We start from the raw sequence: 15,999 nt of genomic DNA, 5'->3' as shown, positions 1-15,999 counted from the left end.
CAAGGCCATAAAAATTTCGAAGGTTGGTCAAAGTTAAACTAGTTATCCTAACGTGGCTTCATGAGAATAGCGGTATTTCTTCTCTATGACAAATTTTCCTGTTCTGCTTAGAGCATACACTGCGCTCTTCAATGCGAATGCATTTCTAACCGCATGATTGGCGTGGAAAGAAACTGCCATCGGAGCATGTACAAGAAATGACACCTAAGAAGAAAAAATGTGCCACAGCGAAAAATGAAACAATGGCTCATGGAAGCCCAGCAGCTTAGCTTCCTTGGACTAGGCTCGAGGCAAACATGCTATCGCCGCCGCCGATCACGTAACACGCAAAAGAGGAACACAGTTTCGCGTTGTCTAGTGAACACCAATGTCATCCTGAAGTTCATCTACGTCGTTTCTCCATGTTACCTATGTAAATACGCCATATCCAAGGTATACACGGCATACGCATATGACATCTGGTCCAGTGAGGCTAATGTCTGCCAGTTCAGTGTCGGGTGGATCCATCAGGTGACGTGGCAGAACTTGCAATGATTGGTCATGACTGCACCTAAGCAGACTACTTGTTACCGCAGAATTTTCTTCGCTGCTGCTTTGCGACCATCTATATCAGCTGGATGGTCACACTCAGCTTGGCGCCTTAAAGCATTGGCGCACTCGAATCAACACACTCATCGATCATGGCGAGACTGAGCTACTAAGCGCTGTCAAAATATCTGCCTAATCCTGCGGTGTGAAGCTGAGAACCTCCGTATCCACGATGACGATGATCGCTCGGTGACCCCAGAGAGTGATACGGAATAGAAAAACGAAGAAGTGATCAGTGAAGTCTGCGAGGGCTCGCGCTAGGCCCTATCCGATTGGTTAGGTTTAAGCTCGCGAGAGCCTAACTTTGCAACTTGTAGTACGAAGAGAAGAACTGCGCTCTAAAAATTGGTTGAAGTTTGAAACAGCACCGACTGCAATTCTTTCAGCAGAAAGGGGTGTAGTCTTCAGCTGGTTTGCAGGCTGAAGTAAGTATTTAGGCATTTAAAAGTACAAAAGCAAAGACGCAAAAGTTTTCTTCAGGTTTTGTACTTACAATTTGTTTTAAGATATTTAAAATTATTCTCTTTTAGTGGCATCCACTGTATTTCTCAAGTCCCATAGCTGCATATGCATCTCCGGCAAACGTCAATTGCTATTTCGTGCACAAGAAAACATTCACATTATGGAAAACATTCTGAAAACACATCCGCAGTCGCATATAATGCTTCAGTACCTTACAGAGCATTAAACTAGCGCAAAAACGGGAAACAGATGCCTAAGATGATGAGCTTATGTGATCATGTCACTATAATTGAGCTGAGTACAACGCGGCGTTCTGCATAAATTTATAAAGTACTGAAATAAGTTAGGGGAATAAATACTGACGCAGTTGCGCAGTACAATTAAAGATTTCTGCTACTGTGTATAAGGAAGTGATGAAAGCCTTTGAAGCAATTCGTCGGTGGAAAGCAAGGATTATCAAGTAATCGTAGATCGCCTATAGCTTAGAATCTGGAATTAAGTCCTTATGTATATTCTCCTTTGAAAAAGGAAATGAGTATAACGTCTCTACGTGCACGCGTTGTCTCATAATATTTACCTCAAAATGTGCTAAGAAAAACTGCGATACTCTAAACAATTATGGGCTTGCATATGCTCCGCGTTTAAGGGTATAACACGATAGTGTAGGGAAACACAAGGCATATATAAAGCCCTCCTTTAACAAAGCCGCTTGAAGGCTGTCTGCTTAGCCGAGGTGAAGCGTGACAGACTGAGCATCCAAGAGGACTGTAACATTGAATCTTATTCCAACTTCCCAACTCTAATAAAGCAACCTGAGTGGAGAGCTCCTTGCATCTTTCTAATAATATGTGGTCGCTTTAAATAGCACGTACCGTCGAATAGTCGGGGTTCGTTGGGTCACTAGCACAAGCCAGTGCCAGACACGAAATTATTCAATAACAAGGCCGACGCTGACATCCAAATTATATATCTGACAAACAGGACCTTCCACGGTATAATGATAAAATAAAAAAGTGTATGTGAATGAATTGAAAAAAAAAAAAAAAAAATCAGACCTATCCTCTGACATTCGTGGCCTGCAAGCTATTTTATAAAGAAGCTTCTGATAGAATAATGAACATTTCACGTGTATATTATCCAAAGGAAAACACAGATATGCGTAAATATTTCCCGAGAATACACCGGTTCACATAAATATTGAGGTGATAAAATGCGAACGAAGCAGAGACTTCTACAGAAAACATCGATTACGCCAGACTTTAAGCCTAATTTATATTCTCTGCTGCCACACAGGCAATGTGCAGGCAAGACGGAAAAGAGCAATATGTATACACTGGAAGGTATCTATTAAGACTCCACTAAAGAATATCCAAATATAGCCTTCAAAGTATCTTCTATATATCATAAAATATAATTCACCGATACTTAACATGTTTATGGCCCCAAATGTTCCAATGCACATGAGCAGAACGTTTCATAAACGTACATTCTTGCCTAATATGAACCTTGCGCTGTTACCGCTGTTAGTAAAATTTTAGATCGAACTTCAAGCTCTTTCTGGCACTTTTGTAGCAAATGCGAGAGCGATAGCTAAGTTTTGAGCTCATGATATACAATTTATCCTAGAAAAATATTCCCCTTGAAAAACTTTCTTTCTGTAATCATAAGAAACCTTTATTTGACCATGCAACCCACATCTCACATTTGATGTTTGGATTTATATAAATAGTGTGCTATATCATTTCCATTTTCTCATACACTGTGTCCTATTTCTGGTGCCTTGTTTGTGCGGCAGGGAACGTGAGATGCCCTGGGGCCAAGAGGTATGCTTTGATTTCGTTCAGTCAGTCAGCCGAGCGACCTCCAGTAGGGGAACCTGGGCGCGAAAGCACCGGAGTATTTGTACGCGGCCTTTGTTGTCTAGGAGACTGATGACCGGGTGAGGGGAGCGGAGGCCCCGGGTACGGAGGTGGTGAAGCTGAAGGTGGCCCCGGATAGGGAGGGGGTGAGTTTAAGTGTGGGAGGCTATGGGCTCGGTATGGAGGTGGAGGTGATAGAACTGGTTCGGTTCTGCTGCGCTGCAGTCGACGCCTTGAGGATGAACCTGGAGGTTGTATTTCCGTATATGGAGGCGGTGGTGAAAGACGTCCGGATGTGGACTCCGCTCCCGCAGTCGATCCTGGAAAACTGCGAAGTCGACGGACCTGCTGTTGATTAGGTGTCGCTGCACCACTAGGGAGGACACGAGGTTCAATTCCATGTGGTATTCCTGCAGAAACGAAGAATTTATAGATTGAAACGAAGACGTTTCTTTGTACTGATTATACTAGAGTACAGCGTGGTGCTGACTATACCGGACACAAAGAAGTCATGTTTATCTCGTTTCTAAATGCGGGCGCATTATTGCTATGATCTCGGTACACGACACAGTGGAAACCGATATGTGCGCGAACCCCGAAGTGCAAGCAAATTACTCCTGAAGCAGATTGTAAGAGCAGTGGTCTTTGGTAACAACTGCATTGCAAGTTTGCGACGGTAATGCATATAGTGAGTGCAAAGCGCATATTTGGAGAGCATAATCGACCAAGTGGTGCGACATCCACCACGCAATGTTTCGCCCTGCTGTGATGTACGTCCGAATGCGGCAATGCACGCAGGTCGCAAAAATGAAAAATTGTTCCACTTTTAACATAGTTCCAAATAGAAAACTTCACTTCGACAATTCGCGCGTATGCAGCGTCTTGTTTTTTGCGCGGCTGCACGGACGCGCGTGCTGGCGTTGAAGATGGTCTGCATTTTCTTGAAACATTTTATTCGGCTTCTCAGCACTGTCAAAAATAACACAACTAAATTGCGGCATTCCAAATATGTACGCTTATCAGGTCTCAAAGTCTGAATGCCTGTTGGGTTTGGATTAGACAAACTTACCAAGCACGACAAACTCCTACAAATTACAGAATTTGTATGCTTAAACGTAACCAACTTTTTAGCGTCGTGCAATTTCTATTTGTGTGTAGACCAATACACAAATACATGGGCTGTTAAAACGCATTCTAGCACAAAATGGAGAAAACGACGGAAGATGAGAATGCAAACAAGTGTGCCTTGCCTTGAACTTCGGTTAAATTGGAACTTAAAAAAAAAATGTAATAACGAGAACAATTCGTGTCCTCAACTCTAAATGCGACATTTTTTTTTAGTTGAAAGGACACTAAAAAATATAATTAGGATGTTTATTGTCGTTAACACTTAAATGCACACTTTTTCCAGTCGAAAAAACTACAAAAATAGTTGTCACCTCAAAATTTGTGTCCAGTTTTTGACAGCGAATTTTATGTGGCAGCACAAAATTTGGCAGTAACATCCCAATTTTTGTTGTTACAACTAAAAGGTACTGCAGAACTACGGACTACTGAAAAGTTGCAGAACTAGAAAACGTAGCAAAAAACTGCAAACTGTCTGACATTGTGACAATAGTGTAAATATTTTGAGTTAATTTTGAGACTGTTCCGTAATTTGTTTTTACTGGGTAGCAGTACGCTGCTGCCATAGTTTGTTTTTATAACACGCTGAATGTCCGTCGTCGTTGTGCTGTTCCCAATAATCATGTATGTATGCATAAATGCCTACGAGAGCAAAATTCGCGTGTTGTCGTGGACGAGCTAAGCTCACGCGCTATCGGCCCATCGACCTATCAATCGATTATTGCGAATTTGTCTTTGGGGGCCGAGGTTAAATGATTGCGACACAAGAACTTGCACTATTCTAAACATGTTGATCTACTAAGCGCATGAGATAAGGGCTTGCGGATGAAGCGACCGAACCTTGACCCCGAAAGGTTTAATTTAAAGTCAAAGATGTGGATCTCTCCTCTAATGTGCTTAGTTAAACTTCTGCTAATGTCAAGAATAATTTTGTTGCGAATTTGAAAAAGCACAACGCAAATTATACATGACATCACCACTTGAAGAATTAAGTCGTCGTGAAAACTTAACATTTTCCACTTTAATTACACCAATGTCATGTATTTCACTTGGATTAACATTCCAGTATGCTTTATGGATGTCTTTGCAATGGCACCTTTCTCTTTTTTTCCAGCGGTCTTTTAGTGCGGTAAAACTGATTGCTCCAGTTCTATGAACTGTATATTATTCTAGGCTGTTTGCTGCATAAGAGCTTCTTAAAAAGGCTTCCAGTTTTTTAATAGAATATGCATATCCGAACTTTTCTCCAAAGAACAAGCATTTCCTTGGCCATACATATACATTTCTAAATGGTGCAGCTTTCAATCCCTGAGCGCGCTTCGGTGAATTTTGAAATTCATAGCGCCAGATTTATTTTAACAAGTAACGGAAACTAAATCATGCAAATTCACCTTTCGTGGGCAGTGGTTCCCAATCTGTGCAACTGGCGTCCCTCGATACGATGCTGAGTATTCAAAAACAAAAATTAGTTTCGGGCTGATGTTTAAAAAATATGAGATAGAAACAACTGTAGTACTGCTGCAGGGACAGCGAAGGCTGCGAAAAAGGTACACGTACAGAGATAAGTGCCCTTTTTTTTAAATCTCAGTACAAGTGCTACGTAGCCGTTTTTTATGCAATAAACAATTGAATTGACACGTTCGCTGAAAGCGCATTGTCTGTTCGCATTCATTAAACACGCTTGAGGTTACAGCTTTTTAATAAATACCTTTCTGAATTCATTAAGAATTCGTACGAGAGTGTATTGATTACCGAAGAGATATTTTCATCACAGTAGAGAAGGTCAGGCGTTTTTCTTCCCGAAATTGCAGTAGAAAGCATTGAAGTAAATAGAATGGGAGAGCACCGTCAGTGAACGCTGTTTCTCAAACTCAAGTCATGGAAATAGACTCAGAAGTGGAAAGAGTAACTATTTTCTCGTGTAACGTCGAACTAGACACGTCAACTGAGAATTCAAGAACCTTCTTGGGTGGCACCGGGAATCCGGATATCTCGCGCCGCCCAGAGAACAAAATAAAGACTTCGCCTAGAAGTGGTCCGTGCAGCCTCTGCAGGCATACTTGTTGTGGTGCCATTCAACAGCAGTCTTGTTCTTTCGCTCCTGAGGCGTTAGGCCTTCATCTGGTTACCTAGGACGAGAATTGCCCGAGTCAGCAGCATCCACGGAACGGAACTCACGTCTGCAGGACGTCTCGTGATTGCAGATTTGTCTCCCACCTTTCTGGCCCCAGAACCCGCGTGTTTCGTTCCCCAGATTGAGGCGAAATTTTGCCTTGAACGCATCAACTCGCCGACAAGATGCTACTATGTCGCCAGGAGCCTTTCTCCCGACGTTGCCGGTGGGCAGAGGAAGGCCTAACGCCTCATTAGCGAAGGAACAAGGCCGCTGTTGATTGGCACCAGAACACGGCTGTCTGCAGAGGCTGCACTAGCCACGACCAGGCACCGCCTTTATTTTCTTTTCCGGCGGGAGCGTGACGTCTGGGTTCCCGGCCATACCCAAGAGGGCGCTACAAACACAAGGCGAACAAGTGAAAGAGGAAAGTCGTGCTAACTTTTCTGTGCTAACTTTTATAGCAGTTGTAGGTGGCAGTTATAAAAAAATGGCTGAGGCTTAGCTTGGTTAAGCCTGGTCAGATGCGAAGCATATTGATTGCTACACTCGGCTTTCCATGGTTACACTTGGCTAAACTTTTCTTTCCTTGGTTACACGTGCTTTTACCACATCGTTGTCGCCGAGCCGCATGCCGAGCACACTCCTTGGCCAAACGTTCTTCCCGCTCTTCTGGGCTCTCTGCAGCACGCCGCAGCCTTCGCTTTTCATTCCACCGCTCGGCAGCACTCCCTGGAGGCATCGCCACCTTTTGTGAGGGTCTACTGGAGGCGAGCGCAATCGTCTCCCTTTATATATAAACCTGCGCTATACGAGCCGGTCCCCGTCTCTCCTCCGTCGTGACGTAAGCGTATCACGTGGTGTGACGTCACCATACCACGTGGTCCGCACGGCGTGCAACCGCAGCCGACGGCGCGAGCCGGTCCCCCGTCTCTCCTCTGTCGTGACGTAAGCGTATCACGTGGTGTGAAGTCACCATACCACGTGGTCCGCACGGCGTGCAACCGCAGCCGACGGCGCGAGCTGAACCCCCGTCTCTCCTCTGTCGTGACGTCAGCGTATCACGTGGTGTGACGTAGCATTTCACATTTTTTGCACGGCGTGTAACCGTCACGAAGGGCTGTGGTTTACCTCTAACAATATGCTTCGCATAAAAATTTTAAACCAGGTGTCAAGCACCAGTATCGCAGCGCCTCTCTTCCTATTGTAGGCACCTCCACAGCGTGAGGGTAGTGTGAAAAACTGAAGGATAGAGTCGCTGTATATTTGAACCATCCGGCTTACTTTATGTCATCGGTTGTCTTTACACAAGCACGAATATTTCACAAAATACATTTTGTTTTGCACCTCGTTCATGTTTTAATGCGGCCGCCAGGAATGGAATCTGTCCCAACACTTCAGTGCGAAAATACTTCTAGCGCAAACTAACAGATTTTGCCTAATTCAGGATTACGTTTCCATAGCCCGTTTTCGCTATGATAACAAATAAGCCTAAATTAAAATAAGTGTTTGTGCTATGAATTACAACAGTGGTCATTTGTACCATAGTCCAGAGCGATGCCAAGACCAAGGTTAAAGTGAAAGCTATTTAGGGCTATGTAGCGGCTAATAAACATCAACCAAATTTAAGGAAACAAAGTGTGAGCGCGTTTCCACGCACACTGGTAAAATTAACTTTTAAGCAGATCTTGTTGTTAGGCTATTAAATATATTACGCCTAGATAAGCCTGTAGTTTTGCCTGATCACAGTTCAGTAGTAATTTGCTCTCTGAACGCAATCACACCTTTCGAAGTTTTATTAGGTTTGCTTAGGCTCAGGTGAGCTTAACAGGCGTAACTAAGCCTATTTTATAGCACTTCTAGATTCGCCACAATGTTTGTGCTTAGCTATTAGTAAATGATTCAAGATTTTTTCTTGCATTACAAAGTACGCCGTAACCAAGCAAACGTTACCGTAGGTTTAGATCTCAAGCGCTTTTTGCCAGCTTTTTAGTGCCTTTAGAGGAAGAATTCATTATTAATACGATCCTGCTGAGAAAAACATTACGAGGGACTTACGACTAAAGTACTGAAAGGTGAAAGCCTGAGTGCCGCGTTCTGCTACGCAACTGGTACTAATTAAAATTTATTTTTAATTAGTTATGTAACACGCAAATATTACACATAAGTAGGTTATGAATTATTTAATTATTCATTTTTTTCTAGCTAATGAACTTTTTAGTTGATAGTTTCTAATTATATATCAGTCGTTGATTAGTAATTGATCATTGATTGACATAGGGCCATATAAGGCACGCATTCGCGCATGCTGTGGTGGTGCTCTGTGACTGGTCGAGACTTCCAAGACGTCATCCCGTCTCAACCAATCAGAGCTGCAGCAAAAGCGGGACACATTTTGCCCACGACAGTATAAGCCAATAAAGGCTTTAAGGAAGTGCATACGTTGCCAAGAGATTCGAGATAACATGAACGACTCGGGATTGAAGCTTCCCGAGTTAAATTCCATTTTTAAGACGATATCCTTTCATGGCTGGGCTGATAGACTGAAAATTTTCGCAGAAAATTTGTGCCTAAACAGAGAATAAAGAAAAACAAAAAAAAATGGCAGCTGCTTAGGTCGGCTACGACAAGATATACGCAGCGAGAGCTACATTGCTCTGGTTTGGGCATGATGCCAAGTCTATTTATGAGCATGTATTCATTAGCAAAGAAGAGATTTAATCTTCCCACATCATTTTTTATTTCATGCAAACGGAGGAACAAAGCCCAATGATCGGTATAGTAACACGCGATCGTTTCGTTTGCATGTATGCGGAAGTTTAAATGTACAGATTCTCTTTCATATATGACATCAATGGCAGTCCCCCCCATGTTTGCTTGGGACGTTGGGATTTAGTGCCAAATTAAATTCGAATTTCTGTTTCTTATGATGACTGTACGAATCCACCTCCCTGTTGAAGGCCCCAAAACCCAAGCACAACTCTCAAACCGTGCTGTAAGCTGGCACATAGGTGGCAGCCACATTAATCGCATGTTCTACAGATGTTTGTGGCGCCATGTAAACTTCTTGTATGACAAAGCCGTTCTCTAAACGTCTAACACAGCAAGCTTCTGCACTGTTCACTGCGATCGAAGGCACTGACAGCAGCGACAGCTTGTCTTACGTAGATACAGGCTCCGATTTTCTTATTAGGCCCAAGACGATTGGCATCAGCAACCAAGATACAAGACGGGACTTTACATCCTCCTCTGTCACTGTCGTCGGTTCCAAGTGATCTTTTGAATGCTCCATCAGAACTGCTCTGCGCCGCCTGTTACTTTGTGCATCCTCGCGTCTCCGCTTGTCGAGACGTTATTCTCTGTTCAGGCGTCTGTGCTGCTAGTTTGGACTTTTGGCATTCATTCTTTCTCTGCTGAATGGCCAATTGCCAGGCGGCAGCTGCTGCATCTTAGGAGTTGAGCCTTTCCTGTCGATACTTTCACCGACCAGCGGCCCGGCTCCTCCTCCATGCAAAACGACTGTGCTGCGGCCGGGGTGTTGCGCTCATGCACAGCTAGGCGCATAGCTAGCAAGTGGCATCCGCGTGACTGCGCGCGTGGCAGCTGCGCCCGCGCTCGGCAGCGAAGCTCTCAAGTCACGCCACTCGCAATTGCTCCTCCTATCCGCGGCGCATTCTACACATTCCAGACCGGTTCCACAATGAAATGCTCGATTTGTAACCGAATGAATCTAGCTCTCACTACAAAAACCTTTCGAACCACTATTGCTCTGATCCCCAGCCGAGTGCACTGTCGTCTCCGTCACGCTGGGCTAGTGAGGATCGGATCTTAATTCTCATTTTGTAGCATTAGGATAATAAAATGACGATGCAATCACTGATGATGATAATTACGATAGTGGGTATATAATGATTGAATATTCAGTGATAACGACACTCTCATGGTTGAGTCGCTTTAAGACGTGAAACCCCACAAACCACACCAGTGGTAATCATCATTGTAGTAGTGATCACAATTACGGTGCATTTAGTTAATAAAGATATAGCAGCGCAGATGATAGTAGTAGGCATGACATTGACGAAGCAAATAGTGAGAACAGACCTGTAAAGTTGCCTTCGCCATTCCCAATTTAAACCGGAGTTAAGCGCAGTACTTTCTTTTTTTTTTATTCCGAGCTCCTGCTAACTGTACCATGCCATGAGGTGGTCCCGCTACGTAACACAATCTGCCGACCAGTCAGTGCCTCCCAATATGACCCATAAGGTAATAGCAGGAGCCATTTCTACACTAATGCCGAAAAATATAACAGAGGTATTTCTGAAAATCGAGACCCCAAACACTCACACAATATAGTCACAAAATAAAGGACTTGTAATTAAGCATGCGGAAATGCGGACGCTGCTAAGAGATACTGCACGCGTACGTTGATCGATAAGAACCGCCATTCAACACAATGCTATAAAGATTTTTCGACAACCGTTATAGGCGGTGTTAGACTTAACTTAACTAACTTATTGCAATCATCCTTTTGGAGGTAGCTTCTTTAACTTGTCCGTACCGAATTTGATTGACGTAAAAAGGTGTTGTTTTTCAATGCTTGCTATTCGCCATTTTCTATTGAATCAAAGGAGAAAAATTAAATCAAAATCAAAATTCTTCCCTACCAGAATATTGATAAGAGAATACAGCACTTCGTAGATATTTGGTCGCCGTATACTTACAGAAAAATGACTGCAAGAATAAGGATCAGTCGCAGCGGAATAGCCATCATAGCTTCTAAATTTAACTAATTGGTTGTACTTCAAAGTTTGCAACCGCTTCATCGGAAGGAGAACTTATATTTGCCATTGGTTGCAAAATATATTCTCCAAGAACATAGCAGGGAAAAAGCAAAGATTTGCGTTAGGATGAGTTTTTCATTTCCTTATTTTATGCACTGAGTCTTTTCTGCAAACGCGCATATACCTTCTTTACAGAAGGGAGCGTGTATAATATTTAAATGCAAATGCCTTCGAGCTAACGTATGTCACAATAATTAAAATATGGCCTCTAGTCTACATCTGTCAAATCAAACATCTCGATTTATGCGAGAAAACTATCTAAGAGCCTAGCTCAATATTTAAGACGCTTGCTGAAATCGACAAAAAAATGTTCTCTGAAAATGCGTTGCTGCCTTCACGACAGTTTTTACATAACAAGAAAGCATACTCTGTTCTTCTTTCATATGCACTGTAACAATAAAATCATAATTCAAATCACCTTAAGAAGTATATGCAGAAAGCCTTCGCCCATTGGTAACATTACACCTCTGCTGGACACCAAACAGTTCAAACAGTGGCCAATAATTAAGCGTGAGACAATTATATATGAAGGGTTTTACAATGCTTAGGTGAACATTTGTTTATGCGTAGCTTTGAAGTTACATAGTTGGTGATACCAGCATGAACAAACTAGCCCTACTTTCCCTTAGTCTTCAGGGTGAGAGGTAAATCATTCAGGTGTGAGGTGCCAGAGCTCATCACATGTTCGGGCTGGTTCGAATGCCTGGGCCCGGCCTAGACCGCGGACTGGTCCAGGCTAGAATATTGCTGTTTTTAAAGGTCCGGGCCGTTTCTATCTTGTGGTTGCTGGCCCAGGCCGGGCTGGGGCTAGGTGAGTACGGCTTATTTCAGAATGAAGGAATTGCGGCGCCAAGATCGTTCTAGTGGTTTAAGAATAAAAAACAACTCGTACTTTTGATTACGTGTATTGACAGAACGATCATATGCACGATGTATACATGTTCAGAGCGCCCGCATTTAAACGGGGTGGTGATTGTCATCGCCGTACTAAACCTTCCTTTTACGGTTTTTAACTTAGACGTTCTTCAACTAATTTACTTTTCGATACCGGTTATCTTTAAATACCATTGTTTAATTATGATTAGGCGTCCATGTATTCCCGAATTGTTATTTATCCACTAACATCCATACCGCCGCTTGCTAAACTCTACCGCCGATTTATTTACGCTTTCTTTGTTACCTATTAATTCCAGGGCCTCGACCAGAGTACAGTGCCCACTGTAGCTAGAGTAGCAATGTCTGCGTTGGCATCTGGATGGATACTGCCACTCTTTAGTATAAGATGTTCAATGTTTCCGGGTATCGTTTACCGCACATAGCACAACTTTCACCTTCATTAAACTCCCTTTGTAGCTTTTGTTTCGTTTGTAGACTGAGTATGATCAGCGCAACTCAGCGACGTATTCTACTAAATTAGGACGCACATGTCTGGCGACGGTTCATAGACAAAATCGCCGAAAAGCATACCTTGACGCGTGAGCATACCTTGCGCCAATAGAGGAGCAGACAAAACTTTTGAATTAAGCGGTACCTCTTGACTTGCTGTTATATGCGGGTGTTAGTCAGACTGAAATATTTTTGCCTGGTACAGAATTTTTGAAAAACTATGTTCACTCTGGACGCGGCCAGAGCTCGAATGAATATACCGCCGCCGCCGCCTCAGTCCCGTCATCGAAAACCCAACATGATTCGACTGCGCTTCAGTGCATGCCCGCACCGAACAATACCATCCCAGTAGCAGCCGTCTCCGTCTCACCTCCCCCGAAGCCGCGCGCGCGACTGCGACTGACTGCCGAACCTCACCTAGCGTGTTTCTAGTGCTTCTCCAGAAAATGACTCGTGAGTGCTTCAACGTAAGCATACACCATTTAGTATTTAGTGTGTGAACCCGAAACTTTCGCAGGAATGCGCCGATTCGCGGATTACGACTGCGTCGATCCCCAGCGTGTTTGTTTACATATATAGCATTTTCAATGACTGGATGTATGCTGCTTGTTCGCAGGGCATAAAATACGAGTTGAGCTAGCAATACCAAAACTATCCACTTATTTTTGCACCAGTTGCATTTTCATTTGTTCTTAAACTACATCTGTGCTGCAAGAAGCGCCATGGATATTACGTCCTCTGTCTGCGCCAAGTGCAAGCGGCGCCGACAGCTGCTTACTGCGCTCGTATGACATGGTCACATATCTATGCTTCCCGGTTGGTTGGTTGGTTTGTGGGGTTTAACGTTCCAAAGCGACTAAGGCTATGAGAGACGCCGTAGTGGAAGACTCCGAACATTTCGACCACCTGGGGTTCTTTTACGTACACTACGCTAGCGCGCAGAAACGCCAGAGTATGAAAGCTTCCAATTCAACAGACCAGATCGAATTGGCCGAGATATCAAAGCTAATCAATAAGCGCAAGGTGGCCGATATAAGGAAGTATAACATGGAGAAAATTGATCATGCTGTAAAGAACGGGGGAGGCCTTAAAGCGGTAAAGAAGAAATTGGCATAGGCAAAAACCAGATGTATGCGATAAGGGACAAGGCGGGCAACGTCATCACTAATATGGAAAAGATAGTCAAAGTAGCCGAGGAGTTCTATACAGATCTCTACAGTAGCCAAAGTAGTCAGGACCGTAATGAGATTGGCGGTAGGGAAAAACAGTCAGACGTTCCGCCAGTGACGAAGGACGAGGTCAAGAAAGCACTAGAAACTATGAAAAGGGGGAAATCAGCTGGAGAGGATCAGATAACTACAGATTTGCTGAAATACGGGGGGGATATCATGCTAGAAAAACTGGCCACCCTGTATACGCAGTGCCTGGTGTCATCGACGGTACCGGACCCATGGAAGAATGGAAACATTATCCTCATTCACAAGAAGGGGGACTCTAAGGACCTTAAAAATTACAGACCAATCAGCTTACTGTCTGTTACGTATAAGGTATTTACTAAGGTAATCGCTAATAGAATCAGGACAACCTTAGACTGCAATCAAGCAAAGGCTCAAGCAGTGTTTCGGAAACGGTACTCTACTATCGATCATATCCATACCATCAATCAGGTGATCGAACAAATGTTCGGAGTATAACCAGCCCTTATACATAGCATTCATTGATTACGAAAAAGCATTTGACTCAGTTGAAACCTCGGCGGTGATGCAGGCATTGCGAAATCACGGGGTGGATGAGCCGTACGTAAAAGGGCTGGAAGATATATATAGTGGCTGCACAGCAGCCATAGTTCTGCATAAAGAAAGTAACAAAATTCCCATAAAGAAAGGTGTTAGACAAGGAGATACAATCTCCCCAGTACTATTCACAGCTTGTTTAGAAGAAGTATTCAGACACTTGGAATGGGAGCAGTTAGGGATAAGGGTAGATGGAGAATACCTCAGTAATCTGCGATTTGCTGATGACATTGCCTTGCTAAGCAACTCGGGGGATGAACTGCAAATAATGATTGATGACCTAGACAGGAAAAGTAGAAAGGTAGGCTTGAAAATCAATATGCAGAAGACTAAGGTAATGTTCAACAGCCTCGGGAAGGAACAGCAGTTTACATTAGGTAGCGAAATATAGGAAGTAGTAGGCGAATATGTCTACTTAGGACAGGTAGTAACCGCAGATCCGGACCACGAAAAGGAAATAACAAGAAGAATAAGATTGGGATGGAGTGCATTTGGCAAGCACTCGCAGATTATGACTAGCAGCTTACCGGTATCGCTCAAGAGGAAAGTATACAACAGCTGCATCTTGCCTGTACTCACCTATGCGACTGAAACGTGGAGGCTAACCAAGAGAGTTCTACTTAAGTTGAGGACAACCCAGAGGGCTATGGAACGAAAAATGGTAGAGGTAACATTAAGAGATAGAAAGCGTGCAGAGTGGGTCAGAGAAATAACTCAAGTTACCGACATTCTAATAGAAATTAAGAAGAAGAAATGGACATGGGCAGGACATGTAGGGTGAAGAGAGGATAACCGATGGTCGCTGAGGGTAACAAACTGGATTCCAAGGAAAGGAAAGCGTAGCAGGGGGCGGCAGAAAGTTAGGTGGGCGGATGAGATTAAGAAGTTCGCAAGGGTCAAATGGATGCAGCTAGCACAGAACCGGGTTAAGTGGAGAAATATGGGAGAGGCCTTCGCCCTGCAGTGGGTATAATCAGGCTGATGATGATGATGATGATGATGATGATGATGATGAGGCTTCCCGCTCAATGTGCACTCGGTTTGTGATGTAATTGCCGATTTGGGGTCGCTACTGCCAGAAAAGACATGTCCTTTGATATTGCAAGCTGCAGTGTAGACGACGCCCCGCCACGTATCCTCTGTGACGTCACACGAGCATTCCAAAATGGCGGTCGCTCTCGGGGAGAGGAGATTTTAATTCCGATTTCTATGGCGTTTTTTTGTAATATGCGCCGCTCGCTGGGCCCTTAACCTTTGCGATTGGAATCACAAACCTGTATATCATTCATAAAAGTATAAAACGTCAATACATTGAACGACCCTGTCAGAGCCCCTTTATGGAGTCACCTCCTGAAACGAATGTAAAATAGAGCGATAAGGGAAGACGAAAGTCAGTGCCAGGTTGGTTACGCACCACTCCGGATAAAAAGCAAACCTCGATATGCTTGCAATAACCCTATGACATTTGCCTTCTTATCGGCAGGGGAGGGTCGGCCAATAGCAGGGGTTCGTTTTCAGCCTTTTAATAGTGTTAGCTCTTACTAAGGAGAAAATCTTTCTCGTCCGTTTCTGCGTCATTCCAGGATTAAGGATGGCATGGCAAATCGCTTTTTAACTATCACCAATGAAGTGCACAGCCCGGTCCAACTTTTAAGATGTCCTAATTGCCCTAAACCACTTGACCGAGGCCCCACCATCACTGGTGCATTACGTATACTATACTATCCACTTGCCTTAAAACCTCCACCTGGAATGGGTTTGTGTGTCGGCACTTACAATTACCATTGGTGTCAAAGTGCTCCGAGCTAAATCCTAACATATTCCAGGGATTC

At 43.7% G+C, this 15,999-nt stretch overlaps 1 long non-coding RNA gene across 1 annotated transcript; it reads right to left on the bottom strand.

Moving 5' to 3' along the window:
- Positions 1-2,122: 2,122 nt before the first annotated feature.
- Positions 2,123-11,028, bottom strand: LOC146181110 (uncharacterized). The gene is made up of 3 exons (XR_014700163.1): positions 10,869-11,028; positions 5,426-5,478; positions 2,123-3,319 (listed from the first exon to the last, which is right to left on the bottom strand). It is a non-coding gene; the product is annotated as an uncharacterized LOC146181110 (long non-coding RNA).
- Between the last annotated feature and the right edge of the window lie 4,971 nt (positions 11,029-15,999).

Source organism: Amblyomma maculatum, chromosome 8, assembly GCF_055883805.1.
Source record: "Amblyomma maculatum isolate TAMU_Amacu chromosome 8, ASM5588380v1, whole genome shotgun sequence".
Classification (NCBI taxonomy): Eukaryota; Metazoa; Arthropoda; class Arachnida; order Ixodida; family Ixodidae; genus Amblyomma; species Amblyomma maculatum.
Note: the sequence above shows the minus strand (reverse complement) of the source record. Positions and strands in the feature narration are given on the sequence as shown.